Source organism: Cryptomeria japonica, chromosome 3, assembly GCF_030272615.1.
Source record: "Cryptomeria japonica chromosome 3, Sugi_1.0, whole genome shotgun sequence".
NCBI lineage: Eukaryota > Viridiplantae > Streptophyta > Pinopsida > Cupressales > Cupressaceae > Cryptomeria > Cryptomeria japonica.
The window spans coordinates 960713785-960732690 of NC_081407.1; positions in this window are offsets into that span (position 1 = coordinate 960713785).

Here is an 18906-nt window from a genome sequence, read left to right on the forward strand (position 1 = left end):
TATTTTTTAATTTTTCTGCATCATAGTCTGAGAGAGCTCCTTCTAGTTGCTTCATCAAGTTTTCCATCTCTACCAATGTCAAGATCTTCCTCAAGTTGTTAGGCTTCTAAAAATAGAGGACCAAGAATTGATACCAATTGTTAGGATTCCCACAGATACTGAGAGGGGGGGGGGGGGGGTGAATCAGTATTTGACCGGTTATAAGATTTTCTTAACATAAAACATGTAGAGCATATTAATACTATGTACTGGTAAACAGAAAGTAATGCAATAAACAGAGACAAAAACAACCACATGAAAAAAACACCATAACACAATATTTTAACGAGGAAACCTGGTGTGGGAAAAACCTCAGTGGGATTTGTGACCCACAATATTCACTTATTGGCAAATAAGAGAATATTACTACTACATGAGGGGCCTGCACATGCAGGAAGGCCAAGTGCCTAGAGCTCACTACTCAATTACAAAATGGGAAGTCTCACTGACTTACAAAATGGATTGTATAAATCCAATGTCTTGTACTACTTCAAAATAGCATCTACTATGCCAGATCCAGTACCAGTTTATAGGTCTACTTCTTACATAAACCCTTAACCTATAATTCGCATAATAGGTCTGCCTTATTTCACCTATATATTTTCTTTTATCTATTACATATTTGTTCTACAATGATCTCTTATATATAGAGTCATTTTACAGCTTTCCAAGTTGGATTACACTGATTTTACAATAATAAACAAAATATATTAACAACAAAATTCCTTTCGGCTTCTATGCTGGTATGCTTCCTTTCACTATCGGTGTCGGTGGTCTATGTGTCGGTGTAGAATCTGATCTTGCTAGTGTCGGTAGATTGCCTTGCCGGTGTCATAGGATTGTAAGGTTGCCATCAATAACAAAACCTTCAATCACCTACAATGTCTCATTGGAGTGTGCATTTTCCAACAGTTGTATCTCTAAAGAACAAATTTGAAGAATGTGGCAGATTGGCTCATGAGAATGATATGTTGATAACTTATTTGGTACAATCTGGGAATAATGAACAAGAGCTTGAAAGATAAATAATGACTCTAAGAAATTATCTAACTACTGCAAGTGAGTATAAATAAAAATTTGGGATTAGTGTTGCACAGTTGGATGATTTATTGAAAAGACAAAGGCAAAGTGAAGATTCTAGAGGAATTGGATTTGAACAAGGTGAAAGCTCTAGTATTGCGAATAAAGATCAGACAATTGATATGCCGAACTCATCAAACCAGAGAAAACCAATAAGGCAATCTAATGCTTACAAATTCAATGGTAGATGCTTTGTTTCTAATAAATTTGGGCATATGGCTAAACAATGTAGAAATAGAGCAAATCAAAACCACAATTCAGTTCCCGGTCATTGCACAAATTGCAAGAAATATGATCATAAGTCAAAAGATTGCAGAATGAATGTTAAATGTCATGCATGTGGAAAGTTTGGACATTTGGATAAACAATGTAGGTCAAGGAATGACACCAAATATGTCAAAGCAATTCAAAAGAACAATGTTACATGTTATGCATGCAACAAAATAGGTCATACTGCTAAGTACTACAGAAGCAAGACTAAACCGGTTAGAAATGACAAAGCAAACAAGAAAGGAAAGCATAAGGTAGATGAAATACAACAAGATCACACCAAGAGATGGGTTAGAAAGTCTGAAGAACCAAGTGGATATGCAACTACACGAGTAACTTTACCGGTAGAACAGAGCATTCTTGCACCGACAAGAAATTCAACCGGTAACTGAGGCATACGCCTTAGGGGTTGGCAAATTCATTGCAAATCTTATGTATTCCTTGGAAGAAATTTGGAAAGAGATCTAGAGAGTTGTATTGATCATTGATGGAGGTTCATCCGACATAAAACTATGAAACTGACATCCGATAGGGTGCATCGCTAAGCATTTATGATAGTGAACGATTACGGTTTACTTGCTGATAAAAAGGGAAAATGGACTCATTTTCACTCACCCAACACTCGAGCAAACTAGAGCAAAGCAAAGGTGAATCATAGGCGATCAAAAGCGCGCAAAGGAATTCTAAAAATATTTCCAGCAATTATCTAAGAAGTGATCTAGATCTTTCAAACCGATGATTGTTATCTAGGTATTTTTTTGAAATGGAATCTGGATCATCATCTGCTCCTACTTTCATTGTGAATCCCATTGTTGTTGAGGTTAAGGATAAGCTTAGACCTATTTTCAAGCAAGTTCCTCAAATTGCAATGAAGGAAGACTCTACTGGCGCATTCTCGAGGGTTCCCGATGGTGTACTTTATGTGGAAGATGTCAAGGCTTATATTCACTGCACTTTGGAGGATTTATGCATTGAAGAAATCAAGGGAATGTATCAATTTATGATACTAGGCAGCTCCAAAACAATCAAGCTAAAATATCAAATCATTGAAGACCTAGGGTTAACAGGAATCCTGTACATATCGAAATTCAAGGACGAAATGATTAGATATCTTCTGAGTAGGGCCCATAATGAATTCATCTAGCTGGACCAGCCTCACATGATCACCAAAGAAGCAATTCAGGTAGTCACCGGGCAGGAACTAGGGAAGAAGATCTCCAAAAATGAGGTTGAAAAGCTCATTGGTGTAACCCATGATGGAAGGTCAATGAGGATCAGCACCATTAAAGATACAGATGTAAAATTTGCCAGCATGATCATCGGCTACAAGGTAACACAATCAAGTTGATTGAACTTTGCTGCCAGTTCCTATATCCATGTTGCATATCAAATGATAAAGAATGGTGGAAAGTATGATTTGTGCGAATGGTTAAGAAAAGAATTAATGATAAATCTTGGAAAAATCAAAGGTGTTAATAAAGGAACATTCTGGTAGACAATAAGAGTGTACAAACTAAACAGATAGAGACATCATTTGTACAGTCTGAGCAAGGTAATACAAATAATGTATAGGATGCTGATAATATTGTGGACAATAATCCACCGGCAGTAACAGATACTGCACCAAGTGGCGAAGCCACCGGTGCAAAATAGGATGAGAAAAGGGATACACCAGGAGAGGATACTGAACTGACAGTTGATTCCTTAGCAAAAATTTTAGCAATTGACACTTCTCATGTTGAGAAGAAATCAGTCATAGAGATGAGCCCCGCAGAGCTAATGATGATGGCTGCTTAAAAGCTAATGAAGGAGGAATCTGCAGACAAAGGAATAATAGATCAGTCAATAACAGTTTTGCACAGACTGATTTCAGATTGTATGATTGAAAATAAAGCAAGCCCTTTCGGAAAGCTTAAGGTATTGATAGAGCACATCTCTAAAAACTTTCAGTCATTACAATAGATTTCCGATCGACAAGCACTTGAAAGATTTACTTTGGCTAAGAAAACCATTTTTTACCAAATTATTGAGACAGAGAAAAGGAAGATTGGAGAGAAACTTATACTTATTGAAAATTCTTTGAAACAATGTACTAACATCTATAGGGTCTGTTGTATTATAGAAATTCTTACAGCAAATGTAGATAAGAGGATGAAGGAGTTACAAGAAAAGATTGCTAATATTGCAAAATCTTTTGATGGACTAACTTCACTTACAACATCTATTGATGGAAAAATTTTGACTTTGGAGAACCAAATTTTTACTTTTGAAAAGGAAAGAGACAACATTATTCAGAGAGTAAGAAGTCTTAGAGGTTTGGTGAGTCCAAGATTGGATTCACTTGGTGTACATAAGAGGGAATGCATGGATATTCTTGGGAATGCCACACCGGCAAAAGTCACTGAGAGAGAAACACTTGCACATTTACTGAGTGGACTTGTATCCATATCTAAAACATTCAAAACCGGTTGGGATACCTATATACAGTTACTAGAAAAAGCTTATCTGGAAATCTTGAAACTGGTCAAGCTCTAGTAAGTAATCTATAATCATTCATTCTTTTGCATGGATTCCTAACAATTCTTTCAATTCTTTCACCCGTCTTTGGCATTGATGCCAAAGGGGGAGTATATGTATGTGAAAAATATTTATATAATCCTAGGGGGAGGATATCAGACAGGGAGTATATTGCAAACATATTCAATCAACTCAGGGAGATCATATTTCAATTCATGTTTGAGTTTCAGCTAAACCGACAGGGAATCCATTTTTCACATGAATGTTGCCATCAATGCCAAAAGGGGAGATTATTGGCAATTGACACTCATTGGATTCATATGTTGTCATTGATGGCAACAAGATTCTATAGAAGGCATATACCAGCAGATACTGGCATTTGAGGCATACACCGACAGATATCGGCATTGGAGTAATCAAGGTCATCACCGACACCAACATCGGCATCCAGTACTTCAGTGAAGCCGACATGAGTTTGGGATCCAAAAGATTTTATTTATAAAATCATTTTGTAATTATTGTATAGGGTTGACATTGAATATCTTTTATAATGTATTGTAAGCTGACATAAGGCATATTGTTTGTAAAGGGTATATAAGTTAGTTTATTAGGTCATTTTGATATAGCACAAGGAAGTAGAACAATGTGATGCAAAGGATATGTATGTAGGTCATTTGTATGCAAAATTTATATCATACAATGATCAGTAGATGGTTTGTAAAACATTCTTGGAGGAAAGGAGATACTAGTAAAAGGTTTCAGGGTTTATGAACCGGTACAAAACAGAGCTATAATCGGAACTCTTTTTATCATTGCAGATGCATTTTGTGAGTTCACCATTACTGTTTTATCTCAGCAGAATCTTGTAGCTAGTGAGCCTCTTTTGTGTTGAGCAGTGTGCCTTCCTGCATGTGTAGTCCCCCATGCTATATAATATCTTTCATATGGCTAGTGAATTGATATTGTGGGTCACAAATCCCACCGTGGTTTTTCCTCTTTGAGTTTTTCCATGTATAAAATTCAGTGTGTTATGATGTTAATTCATGCGTCTGGCTTATTTACTTCATGTTATATGTTTCTTCATTTGCCATTTTATATGTGTATGTTGTAATAAAGGAAAAATCTTATATTACCGGAAGAACACTGATTCACCCCCACCCCCCCCTCTCAGTGTTCTTGGATTCCTTGTATTCCAACAAATCAATGTGCACCAAAAAGGTATATGTCGAACCTAAATGTCTACCAAAGATTGTGGGACTCATATCGAAGTATATCAGACTCATCTTATCAGTTAACAAAAACATCAATGATAATATTCTAACACATTCAACCATTATGGAGCAAATTTACATCATTGATATGCAAGCATGTGTGTGTGATTAGGGTGTTATCATGTTCATGCCATTTCATACAACATATGTTATTACATTCAAGAAAGAAAGCCTAATCATCAACAATTGTAGATCTGAGGTATACATTTCTAGTATTTGTATTTATTCATTCAAGTTTAATTCCTAAACTAGGGTTTGACTTAGGCAAACCCCTATTCCTAACAATAACCCCTTTTCTTTCCATGTGTAGGAAATAAGTATAGAGTTGTAATTTTTAGGATCGATAGGATTCACAAAGACAAACATGTTCCATTTTTTACAATAGAAAGTTAAGAGGACTGTTGGCATTTGGCATAACTGATGTAGGTCAGGCGATGCAGTTGAAGTTGGATGACTGGACTGGTAAAGGATAGAAGTCTATTTGTGATGAAGAGATTGAGATTCTATGAATAGATGACATGATCAGTTATTTGTGTTGTCATTGCTGGCAACTGATATTCCTGGTGTTCCTGATGTTTTGTTTTGTCATCTAAGTGATTTGGTTTACTAGAAGATAGGGTTTACCGACAGTGAACTAAAGTCTATGAAATAGGACTTTAACCGATAAAGTAGAATTGTTTTGATTGGATCGGTCGATCGGCAATGACTAGTGACTTGCGGTTTGGATGGTGAACTTGTATCATGGAAAGGTGTATATGGCCGGAGCTGAAACTTGTGATGATTACCAGAAGGCATGTTTCAAATTTTTGATGACGTTTTACTAAGGTTTTAGTAGGGCTTAAGGACTGGTGAAGAAATCATCAAACGGATAATGATTTCTATTATGTAGGTGATTGACAGCGAGTCTAAATGAAGTTGGTAACACGACACAACCCATGTGAAATATTTGATAGTTATTTTGGCACGATTCAAGGAAGATTTTCTTGGGAATCAACAAAATGCTTAGTCGAGTGTTTTGAGGATACAAATCGGATTTCTGTGATGGGTTATCATCAACCTACGGTTGATATTGTATTGTAATTTGTTGTAATTATTTGTATAGTGATCTATGATGATCTCTTGTGATCTAATTGTAAATTCATGATGTAATTAGGTTTTGTGGCCGACCTAACTGAGATGGCTATTTAGGTTGACACAGTTGATATTTATTGTGTCGGTGGTCTTAGAGAATGTGTTAATCCATCCAAGTGCAGTGTGAGATCTTCTTGAGAGTTGCAGAGTATTGAGTATAACTGGATATGATCAAGCAAGAAGAGAAGTGCAAGTAAACAAATCATTTTCTTATTGTTGTTCCCTAACAGTTGCATTAAGTTAAATCCCTTAACCGAGTAGGTCATAATAGGCCTTAAACATTTAATTCCCCTAATAGGGGAGATCTCAAAAGAGTGTTAAATCCTCTCACAAGGTTGATCCTAACAGATCATCAATCTCCTAACCGAGCTGCAAGGCAAATCCCCTAACCGGGTGACCCCTAACAGGGTCTGCTCCTAACTGACCATATTGTAAGCTCCTAATAGGGCGTACTTCAAAAGAGTACAAATATTTGTGGGTGCCAATTTCCATCGTGGTTTTTCCCTATTGGTTTCCATGTCAAAAACTTATGGTGTTCACATGTGGATTGTTTTTATTTTATGTTCTTGTTTATATCTCATTTCATGCATTATTTCTGAGTCACCGATTATGATGTTTTATCATAAGTTTATCAGAGGTTGCTGGTACTAACAAGAAGTCGTTTGAGAAATTATTTGATCTTATTGACAAGGTTAATGAGTTGGTCATTGATCAAGTTTATATGATTGCTTTGGTGGTGAAAGTATTGGTAAGTAATTTGATTAAAGTGTTAAGCAAATCTGATAAAGAGGTTATTAGATCTGATTACATAAGGTGAGATATTTGTTAAATGGTTTAAGATCTGAGATAAGTTTGATTTTGAGTTAAAGTTTGAATTGGTCTTAATAATGATTCACTTCCCCCTCTCAGTATTAACCGAATCCTCATAGGATTAACAAGGACCATGGTGACCACCACCAAAGTCTTGACAATTTAGTCGAATTTTAGGGAGCAGATTTAAATCATATTCTTTAGATCAAATCTAGGTTTGTGGATTTGTGTGATGACTATAGCTCATTGCTTATGCCTGATCTCTTCAATATTCACCCATTTACCCTAATTTCAGCATCCTCAACTTCAATCAGTTCAATTCAGGGGAAACAAGAGCCCCATCAAAAGGGCCTGGAATCATATCAGAATCTAGATCTATTAGGTTTAGATCTATCAAATTCCTATATTTCCTTAATGTAATGGTCCCTGAGAAAAATTAGTGGTTTTATTACCTTAATTGGTGAAACCCAAATTTTCACCTATTACACCAGTGTATATAGCTTTCAGTGTTCTCATCATTTGAAATTATCATATTCTCAAACTTGCAGTTCAGATTTATCAACTTGGCTTTCTTTGTCTTACCATCTCATTCATATACACTACTTAGTTTCTCTCAGACATCTTTAGCAAACTTCAACCCAACAACTTTAGAAAATATTGCATCACTTAAACAACTAATAATTCTTATGTGCTTTAACCCTTTGCATTGTTCTCATGTTCTTTACCCTTTGCATTGTTCTCATGTGCTTTAACCTCATCCAAATTTTGAGAACCATTTTCCATATCACTATATCCATTATTGATACTCTCTCAAATTCTAGTTGAAAAAGATTCTAAATGGCATTCCATTATTTCCTATGAATAAGAGTAGCTCTTACCATCAAATCTTGGTGCTTTGAAATTAACTTACAACACCATTCTAGATCTTCCTCAAGTGGTTAAGCTCTTCTAAGAGGAACCAAGATCTGATACCAATTGTTAAATACACCACAAGACTAAGAGGGGGATTGAATCAATCCATAGCTCAAAACACTTTTCTTATGATTAATTAAACTTAAAACCATAATTAAGTTTTACTACAATTATGAAACATGAAATCACAAAGCACAACACCCACATGAGAACCAAATTTATGTGGATAACCCTAAACAAGGAAAACCCACAACAAGAATCACACTCATAATATGAATAAATAATTACAATGTTTAGGCTCAAGAACAAGGAGCTCATTTCCCCTTAACAGACTTGCAATTTACTAAGGTGCACAACCTTAGGAAAAGATACAAATCTACATAAACTACCAAAAGGAACACACATTTTTTTGTTAGGTGCAAAGGATCAAATAAAATGAAATGAATAAGATCTCTTGATCATGAAACTATACTTGAACCACGGTGTGAACTAACCAATGTCATGGAAAATACATCTGACTTCAACCTCTATCTCAATGATCTTCACAATTGTCTTTTGCACTTCTACTATACCAAATCTATGTGTGCATAATTCAAATCAAATTTTTATCAATTCACATACATCCCATACTTAACTCATACATCCACACTCGTATATATACAAGATAATTCATTGAAATCCTAAACTAGGTCGACCACCTATAGAATATACAAAATTACATAAATTTGGCCACCCAAACCTATAACATCCATTCTAGTCCACTCAAGGAGATGAAGGGGAACCAAACACATCATAACAAATCCTTTTCAAATAATTACAATGAACCACATATCCTAACACATCCTCCAAGATCGACACCAAATGAAATCTGTAGATAAACAATGTAGCATGCCAACTAGTCAGCCCAAAAACCATCTTCCCATACACAAAACTTAATGCAAATCTACATACACCATGGTGAGACCCATATCTTTTGGGTGTCTAGAGATATTGTTAGTAGTATGCTGCAAATATGTGCTTTATGTTGTCCATTTGGAGGAATTGATTATGTGTTGCATTGATGTTTTGTCATTGATGTCAACACTAGTTGTTTTGGTTGCTTTACTGGTATCATTTTGGTCCCGGTAGGTTGTTTGGTTTCTAGTTGGATTAGACCGTGATGATCAAGTATGCTCTGGTATGTTTGGGTTATGGAATTGTCTTATTCATGCCACTCAAATTCATATTCAGTCAGTTGGTTTTGATTTGGTGATTGGATGCTATCCTTTTTGCTGGCAACCTTGGTTTGTTTTTCCAGCGAGGATTTCACCAGCATAGCTTCATTGAAGATATTTGATGATATGCATAAGTGGTATTGGTGTGGCTTCTAGTAGAGATTCAAGATGTTGATGGTAATTATGTTTGAGAATTGGTTGATTGGGATCATTGCTTTAGCATGTGTGGACCGGTATTGGGTCCTGGTTTATCTAGGTTATGGATCGGCTTAATGTAACATGTGGATTGGACCTCTCAATGTGTTTCCAAGATGTCTTATGGGTTTGATATTATTGGTTTGGTCTTAGGCCGACATGTTTTGTAATTATGTAATTGGTTTATTATTTGGTGGCCGGCCTTATTATTTGTGTTTGAGGGTTTGTATATTTATGATGTAAGATCTCATTGTAGATCATAGGGAGGAATGTGATATAGGAGCGAATAATGTAATAATTATTTAGGAAAAGGATTTGGTCGGCCATTGGTGATCAATTTGGGTTTATGTAAGAGGATTTAGTCCTCTGGTATTGAGCTTAAATGGAAGTTTACTCAGGCATAGGAGATACTACCATTGTAGTTCATTCTTTCTTGCAGATTGTAGTCTAGATTTTTATGTAGTCAGTGAGACTCTTTTTGTGATGAGTAGTGTGCTCTAGGTTGTTGGCCTTCCTGCAAGTGCAGGCCCCTCAATTGTAATCACATTCTTACTATAGAAGTATTAGTTGACTGTGTTGTGGGTAGGCTTCCCATCGTGGTTTTTCCCTTTACCGGGTTTTCCACATACAAATCTTGGTGTCATGTGGATGGTATTTATTCTCTGATTGTTATTTATTCTTAATTGGTTTATATGCTATCTCGATAATTGGTTTATGCATTCTAGTATTGATCTTTTAGGTTTCGGTATGAAACTTTTAATTGCTTAAGGTTCTGGTAATCTGAGACAACTGATTCACCCCCCCCCCCTCTCAGTTGTCTTTTGGTTATTTGAGTTGTCTAACAATTAGTATCTATCTCAGTATTAGTATCTCTCTCAGTGGTCAACTGAGAAATCTGCCAATGATAGGTCAAAATCTACGCCTGCAGCTGCTGAATGGTAATCTGCAAGGTCCGGATCTGTGCATCCTCCACATGACCTGGCACTCGAACCCGCAGCGGTACCTGTGCTGGAGGAACCCCTCCCCCTCACCCTATCCTCGGTGCTGGAGGTGGGAGTACATCTGCCCTCCTCCTCTGTGCTGGTCTCCTCAGCTCCTCCTCACCCCCCACTGCAGCTAGCACCTCCCCCACTCTCCCCTCTCTCCCAGCTCCGATAGACAATCCACCTCTCCCCCTGTCTAACCTCCCCTGCCGCACCGCTCTCTCCACACCTCTACCTCCTTGCCTCCCTTTGGCTCCTCTACCTCCTCCTCCTCCATCCTCCCCATCATCTCCATCATCTCCCCCATCTCCCTCCTCCCCATCTGAGTCAAATTCTGGCCTCATCTCCTCCGGATCCGAGATACTAGCCACCGCTCGCGCAGCAAACAATCGAGCGAACTCGTCTGTCATCCTCGCATCCTGGATCTCTGGGGCATAGTCCCAGATCTGCCCGGCCAACCCCACAAACTCCTCCACTGCCATGACACTATCAATAGTTGGCCCCCAATCGGCCACATCCTGCTGTCGCCGTGCATAAAGGCACGCTCCCTGTGGAACACCCTGTTGGCGCCCGAACTGCCTCAAAACTCGGGTCACCACAAACCCCTCAATAATGAACGGGGTCCTCCCAATCAGATACCTCATCATAAATATAAAGGGCATCTCCAGCCCATCCTCAGCCCACACTTCACAGCCTGTATACGGTCTCTAGGTGACCGTATCTATGTCGTCAAAAACCCTCCTCCAATGCTTTAGTTTGCCCAGCTTACGCTGGACAACTAGACCTCTATATCCGTAGGCATATGCTGCACCTACGGGCCTGTCTCTATCTTCCAGTGGCCTCGCTGCTGGAATGTGCTCCCAGCACCATACCTGTAATAGGGTCATGCCAGCTGACAAACTGTCGTACCCGAGGTATACTACCTCATGCAAACTCCGGTATAAATGAGCCAGCATCGCTGACCCCCATGCAAATCTCCGGCCCTGTGTGACCATCTCCTCCAACACTAACCCCCATTCCACTAAGAATCCCTTTGACCTACGATCAGGACAAAGGAATCCCCCAATGAATCTTGCCAGTACAGATGGCAGCGGTGCATAACCCAAATCCAAAAACTCCTGTCAGGGGATCTCATAGCCACAAACTGTGTCATCCTAAAATATGTGGTGCAGTGCCTCTGTGCCACCCTCTTCTGACTGCTCATAGGGAAGTAGTGCCCCTACTATAGGAATCTGCAAAATCCGGTAGCAATCCTCTGGTGTCACTGTCATCTCTCCAGTGGCAAAATGAAAGGTGTTCGTGTCGCTATGCCACCTCTCTGCCAACTCTGTCAAAAGCCCCCGGTTCACAGTGAACCGAGGCATATCCAAAAGAGAGGTCAATCCACATCTCTCAATAATATCCAAATCTGCCTGTGACAATCACGGTATCAACGTCCACGGTCTCGGGAATCTCTCCCTCGACTGTACAACACCCAATCGCTCCTGTCAACAAACAAAACATATCCACTATCAGTTTCCATATCATAACAAAGATATCAAAATAAAATTTACATCAACAACATGAAACAATTGCTCATCTCTATAAAAGTTCAAAATCCTATTATTTCATATCAACTTGTAAAACAACTCAAGTTCTCAAAAACCATATCAAAACTTGTAAAACAACTCAAGTCTCCACAATCACATAAACTTGTAAAACAACTCAAGTTTCCCAGCCATATCAGCTTGTAAAACAACTCAAGTTTCCAACCCATATCGGCTTGTAATACAACTCAAGCTTCACACACACTGAACTTGAAACAGAACACGCAAATACATCATATTTTGATCAAAACAACAGATTGATATCTATACATGACTTGAAAACTCGCAAATCAAAACAAGTTATACACACACTCATATTGGATAAATTCATCAAAACACGACAGGCAAACAAAACAAATTTTCAAATCGGCCAATACTGCAAAAATTTTCCGATGCGCTAAAACAGATATTCAATGCGCTAAAAAACCCTCATGCGCTAGGCTGCCTCTACTATGCGCTATTGTATCTAACCTATGCGCTAGATTATGTCTACGCGTTAAATTTTTCACCCAATGCGCTACCTAACCCACCCCATGTGCTAGACTCTACCTATGCGCTAATATACCCCTCCTAGGCGCTACCCTTTTAGCCCTATGCGCTAGGTTAGTCCTACGCGCTAAACCCCCTTCCCTATGCGAACCTCTGCGGCCCCTATGCGCTAGGTCACCCCGATGCGCTAATCTATTGACGCGAAGCGCTACCCAACACTTTCTATGCACTATTCTACATGTACGCACTAACCTACTAATTTTATGTGCTAACCTATCTTTTTCGGATGCGACCCCTAAATTTGACCTTGATGCGCTACTCTAAACTTCGTATGCGCTACTCTAGACCTTAGACACGCTAAACAGGTAAACCCGAACTTTAAAATCCAAAAACTGACTGAAAACGACAAAATAAAAAATCAAAAAAGGGTCAAAAATGTTGACTTACTGCTGGTCCACACGCTGCAAGTCTCCGGTACCTCCGGACGCGCTCGAAACAATGTCTGTGATAGGGAATAGCCATTTTCTCTCCAAAGCCAATTCACTTTCTTCAAAGTCAACAAAGCACAAATGACTTTCAATCAAGCCCTTTTCCCCTTTTATAGGAGGAAAATGAAATTAGGGTTAGCCGTATGGACCTGTAATATGGTCGCGGTCTCCCCTATACCAAAACAGTTGTAACTTATCGGGAGATGAATCAATCTGCACACTTTTTACATGCACGAAATCATACACATCATACGAACTTCATCAAATTAAATCAACAATTTTTCAAAAAAATTGATTCATCTCCCGAGGGGGCATCACCATCAAATATCAAATCTGTGGCATCACACATCAAATCAAATCTGGGGCACGACTGGCAAATCAAAAGAGCGACACAAAAATTGCATTAGATCATAAATCATGATAAAGCATCATTTTCTTTGAAATAACATGTGCACACACGTCACTTCAAAGAGGGGCAAAATGTAGACGTATAAAAATGACCATATTCCTAAATGAATATTTTATGTTCATTTCTCTCTTTAATTAAATTATCCACATTCTTCTATTTTATTAAGTAAATTACTCAATTTATTTAAATTAAATTCACTATACCCATTTAATGAATAAATCATTTTATTCAATTAAATCCCCCCTATCCACTTTTAATTAAATTCAAAATTAATTAAATAAGTTATCCTAAATTGAATAAATCTAATTTATTTAATTTCCCAAATTACAACCAAATTGAATTAAATCATTTAATTCAATTAAAACCTATTATCCCTCCATCCACTTGCAAAATCCCAAACCACTTTCTAATCCCTTCTAGAATCTTCTAATCGCTTCTAGTTAAACTAACCCCTCCTCTAAACTTTGTCACATTCCTAAGCAAAAGGGAAGTCACTTCTCAAAAACTCAAAGTCTTTGATAACCATTAAAGGTTTTCAACCTTCAACCACCAAAATCCTCAAAGTCTTTGAAAACCATTGAAGGCTTCCAACCTTCAACCACTTAATCCCCAAAGTCTCCAATAACCATTAATGGTTAATTCAAACCCTCCCACATGGTTAAAACATTTGTTTTGACTCAACCTCTACCCAACCCAAAGGTCTCATCAGGCCTTTAATGCTTTGACCATGATTATCTCTTAATCATTTGCACAAAGGTTTATCCTTGGATTAACTCTTAATCCAGTAGGTAAGCCTAACTTAGACTTGACCCTTAGCCTTTAGATAACCATGAGGTCTTCTCAGGCCTTTAATGCCTCCAACCTCTTCTCTTAACCCAACCCTATGTTGACATTTGTCACCATTTCATTGGTGTCAATTGTGCACATGGATCCCCAACTTTCAAACTCAACCCTTGATTAAACCATTCAATCTTGACCATCCATTGCCCTGTTTATGCTATAAATAGAGCTCTCATTCCTCCATTCTCAACAATCATCTTTCAAATTTGAAGCATTACACTTATGCTCAAATTCTTTCAAGCTTTCATATCATCTTTATGCTCCTCATTTAGCCTCTTTTAGATCAGGTATTAGAGTAATATGCATGTTTAGAATAATTTCTTTATCATTTTAGCTCAATCATGGATTAAATATAGTATGCTAGGATAGTATTTATACTAACCTTGTCATCTTATCATTTAGTTTATTGCATTTTTAGAATCATACATAGCTTAACCTCCATTTCATACGAAAATCTATCAAAGCATCTCTCGTTCTCACATTTGCCATCCCTAAACCATTTTGCTCAGTGATCTGAGAGCAAAAACATTGGTTTGAGGGACATTGTGAGATAGAGAACCACAGGACCCTCCTTGGGAAGCTGAGTAACACTACGTTGCTCCATAGCTTGCATCAAGAAGTCCTGTGTGTGTGTGTGGACTAGTATTTAACTAAATTTTCACATATTGAGTTTTATTCACCCACTTTTCCCGCATACATTGTCAATAGAGATACCTTGGTTGGGAAATTATCTACTTTTGAGCTTGAAGAATGTGGACCTTTTGGAGTTGTGAACTCTGAACCTTCTTTTCATGCATCTACATTATCAACTGGCAAGAAAGATTGGTAAGCTTTATATGCAAAGGAATTGGATGATATGAAGAGAGAAGATGAAGAATTTGAGCAACTTGAAGCCCTATTTGCTATAAGAGTACCTAAAGGACTGGTAGGAAGTAAGTATGAAGGATAAGAACCTTTTAAATGTTTTGAATGTAATAAGATAGGTCATTTTGCATCTATATGTCTTCAAAGGAATTCAAGATTTGAAGAGAGAACTAAGAGATCTTTTAAGCCTAACACTGGTTATTAGAACAAGTATAAGTATAGGAAAAACATAGATAAATCATGCTACATAGCGGATGAGGAAGGTGTGACTGATTCTGATGATGAACCGGCACAAGACTCTGCTAGTGGTTCCGGCAATGGAAAGGAATGGGTGTTCTTGGCTATCAAAGAAGATGTTTCGGCACTGGAAAAGAATGTACCTAAAGAGAAGGCACTTGTTGATAAAATTGAATATAAGGATGAATGGGTAAATGATAGTGGATGTTCACATCATATGACTAGAGATAAAAGGAAGTTTCTATCTTTGCAAGAATTTGATGGCGGTCTGGTTAGATTTAGAGATGACAAAGCATGTATGATTAAAGGAAAATGAACTATATCATTATATGGTAAGCACAATACTGATAATGTTTATTATGTTGAAGGTTTAAGGCATAATATTTTGAGTGTAGGACAATTGGTGGATAAGGGATTTCAATTATAATTCAAGGATGGAAAATATAAAATCATTAATAGATCTAGTTTGGAGATTGCAACAGGTACTCAGACAAAAGGTAACATATTTCATTTGAATTTCGGTGAGAAGACATGTTTGATTGCACAAATTGATGAGAGTTGGATATGGCATAAAAGGCTATGTCATGTGAATTTTGATTGCGTTGTTAAGATCAGTTCAACTAAGGCAGTTAGAGATATACCTAAGATTATTAAACCCTATAATCTTGATCTTATTCATACTAATTTGTATGGCTCTACTAGAATTAAAACATTTCATGGTGATAGATATTAATCATTGATGATTATTCTAGAATGGTGTGGGTTACTTTTCTAAGGGAGAAATCTGAGGCTTTTGAAAAGTTTAAAATATTTAAAGCTAAAGTTGAAAATGAGATAGGATTCAAGATTAAATGTTTAAGGTCAGATCATGGTGGAGAATTTATATCCGGTGAGTTTAATAACTTTTGTGAGAGGCATGGCATTAGGAGACAATTTTCTACTCCCGGGACACCTCAACAAAATGGAGTTGTTGAAAGGAAGAACACAACTATTTTGGATGCTGCTAGAAGAATGATGATGGAAGATAATCTACCTCATATCTACTGGAGACAAGAAGTGAACACAATAGTTTATACATTCAACAGAGTACATATCAAAGGAGAAACCAGTAAGACACCTTATGAATTATGGTTTGGCAATACACCTACAGTTAAGTATTTCAGAATCATTAGTAGTAAATGTTATATCAAGAGAGATGACATCAATGGAAAATTTGATCCTAGATGTGATGAAGGAATATTTCTTGGTTATTCTAATGAAAGCAAAGCATATAGATGTTATAACAAGAGATTGTAGAGAATTGTGGAGAGTGCTAATGTCAAGGTGGATGAGTTGAATAGAAGTCAAATCAGATTTTATGAGCAAGAACTGGCAGTGAAAATGATCATAACTGAACCGGTAACACCTTTACCAGAATAAAATGTTGAACCAGTTACTTTGGTAGTATCAAAAAATTCAATAGTAACTAAAGAACCGGGAAGAGGAACAAAGAATTAGAAGACTCCTAGGTATTTGAGATTGATTGATTCAGAAGATCATATCATTGGGGATAAGAACAATGGAGTGATGACAAGAAGGATATTGGCAACTAATGAGGTATATTTAATTTCTCAAGTTGAACAGATATCAGTAATTGAAGCATGCAAAGATTAATGTTGGTTGAAAGCTATGGAAGAAGAATTCGATCAAATAGAAAAGAATAACACATGGATTTTAGTTCCCCGACCTAAAAATAAAAGTGTTATTGGAACTAAATGGGTTCTTAGGAAGAAATTGAATGACGATGGACAAGTTGTAAGGAATAAAGCTAGATTGGTTTGTAAAGGATATTCACAAAAGGAAGGAATTGATTATGGTGAAATTTTTGCACCTATGGCTAGGATTGAAGCTGTAAGATTATTTCTTGCCTATGTTGCATATTAAAACTACAAGGTTTATCAGATGTATGTTAATTTTGTCTTTCGGAATGGGGATCTTGATGAGGAATTTTATATTGAGAAACTTGATGGTTTTTCACTTTCAGATGATAAAAACATGGTTTCCAGGTTAAAGAAATCCTTATATGGATTGAAACAACACCTAGAGCTTGGTATGCAAGGTTAGATAAATATCTTTTGAACCTTGGTTTCACTAAAGGTAATGCTAGCAGTAATCTATATTATAAAGTCACTGATGTTGATAATCTGATTATTGAGGTATTTGTTGATGAAGATAAATTGTGCATGGAATTTTCTAAAAATATGGAGAAAGAATTTGAAATGTCTATGATTAGGGAAATGAAATTTTTCTTAGGTTTGTAGATTACTCAAACTGATAAAGGTATTTTCATCTATCAAACTATGTAAGCTAGAGAATTGTTGAAGAAACTTGGTATGGAAGACTCTAAACCGGTAAGTAATCCTATGGTTACAAGTGAAATTGACAAGGAAAGATGAATCTGCACAGGTAAATCCTACAAGATACAAGTCTATCATTGTAGGTCTTCTATACTTGACTCAGACAAGGACTGACATAATGAATGATGTTTGCATTTCATCAAGATTTCAAAGTGAGACTAGAGAAAATCATGAAAGTGTGTTGAAAAGAATTTTTAGATACTTGCAAGGTACATCAAAATATGGTTTGTGGTACCCTAAGGATGATGACTTTAATTTATGTGCATATATAGATGTAGATTAGGTAGCTTATGTTGATGACCGTAATAGCACTTCTGATGGAGCTTTATTTCTTGGAAAGAAGTTGGTTTCATGGATCATCAAGAAACAATCATGTACTTCTTTACCTACTACTGAAGTTAAGTATGTTGTTGTTGCTACTAACTGTACACAAGTTCTATGAATGAAGAAAATGTTGAAGGACATCAAAGTGTGTTGCATTGGACCCGTAGTTATTCAATGTGATAACTCTGATGCTATAGACATATCAAAGAATCCAATATTTCACTCTAAGACAAAACACATATCTATCAAGTATAACTTTTTGAAGGAGAAGGTAGAAGAAAATGATGTTAGACTAGTTTATGTGAACACTAAAGAGTAGATTGAAAATATTTTCACTAAACCTTTGCTTAAAGAATCATTTGAGTACCTCAGAGAAAGATTAGGGGTTTCTACCCCTCCACCAGAAAATTGATTGATTATATTTGGCATCAGTCTGGTATGCATTTTCAGAGATGTCATTCATTCTGGATTGATGTGGGGATGCTATTGTCAGGGGGAGTAGTTATCCCTGTGATTCAGTGGTTTATGTTTTTTCTTTGATATTTTTGTTAGATTTATGGAATTGATGTCAAAGGGGGAGAGATATTCATGTGAAAAAATTAAGCAATATATACATTAGGAGGAGAAAATTCAGAACTTCATTTCTATATTCTTTTGTGGGATATTTGTTTAGCATTTCTTCGTACTTGGATAATTTTCACATGTAGTGTTGCCATCAATACCAAAGGGAGCGATTGTTGGCCATTTGGAGGAATTGATTATGTGTTGCATTGATGTCAACACTAGCTATTTTGGCTGCTTTACCAGTATCATTCTAGTCCCAGTAGGTTGTTTAGTTTCTTGTTGGATTA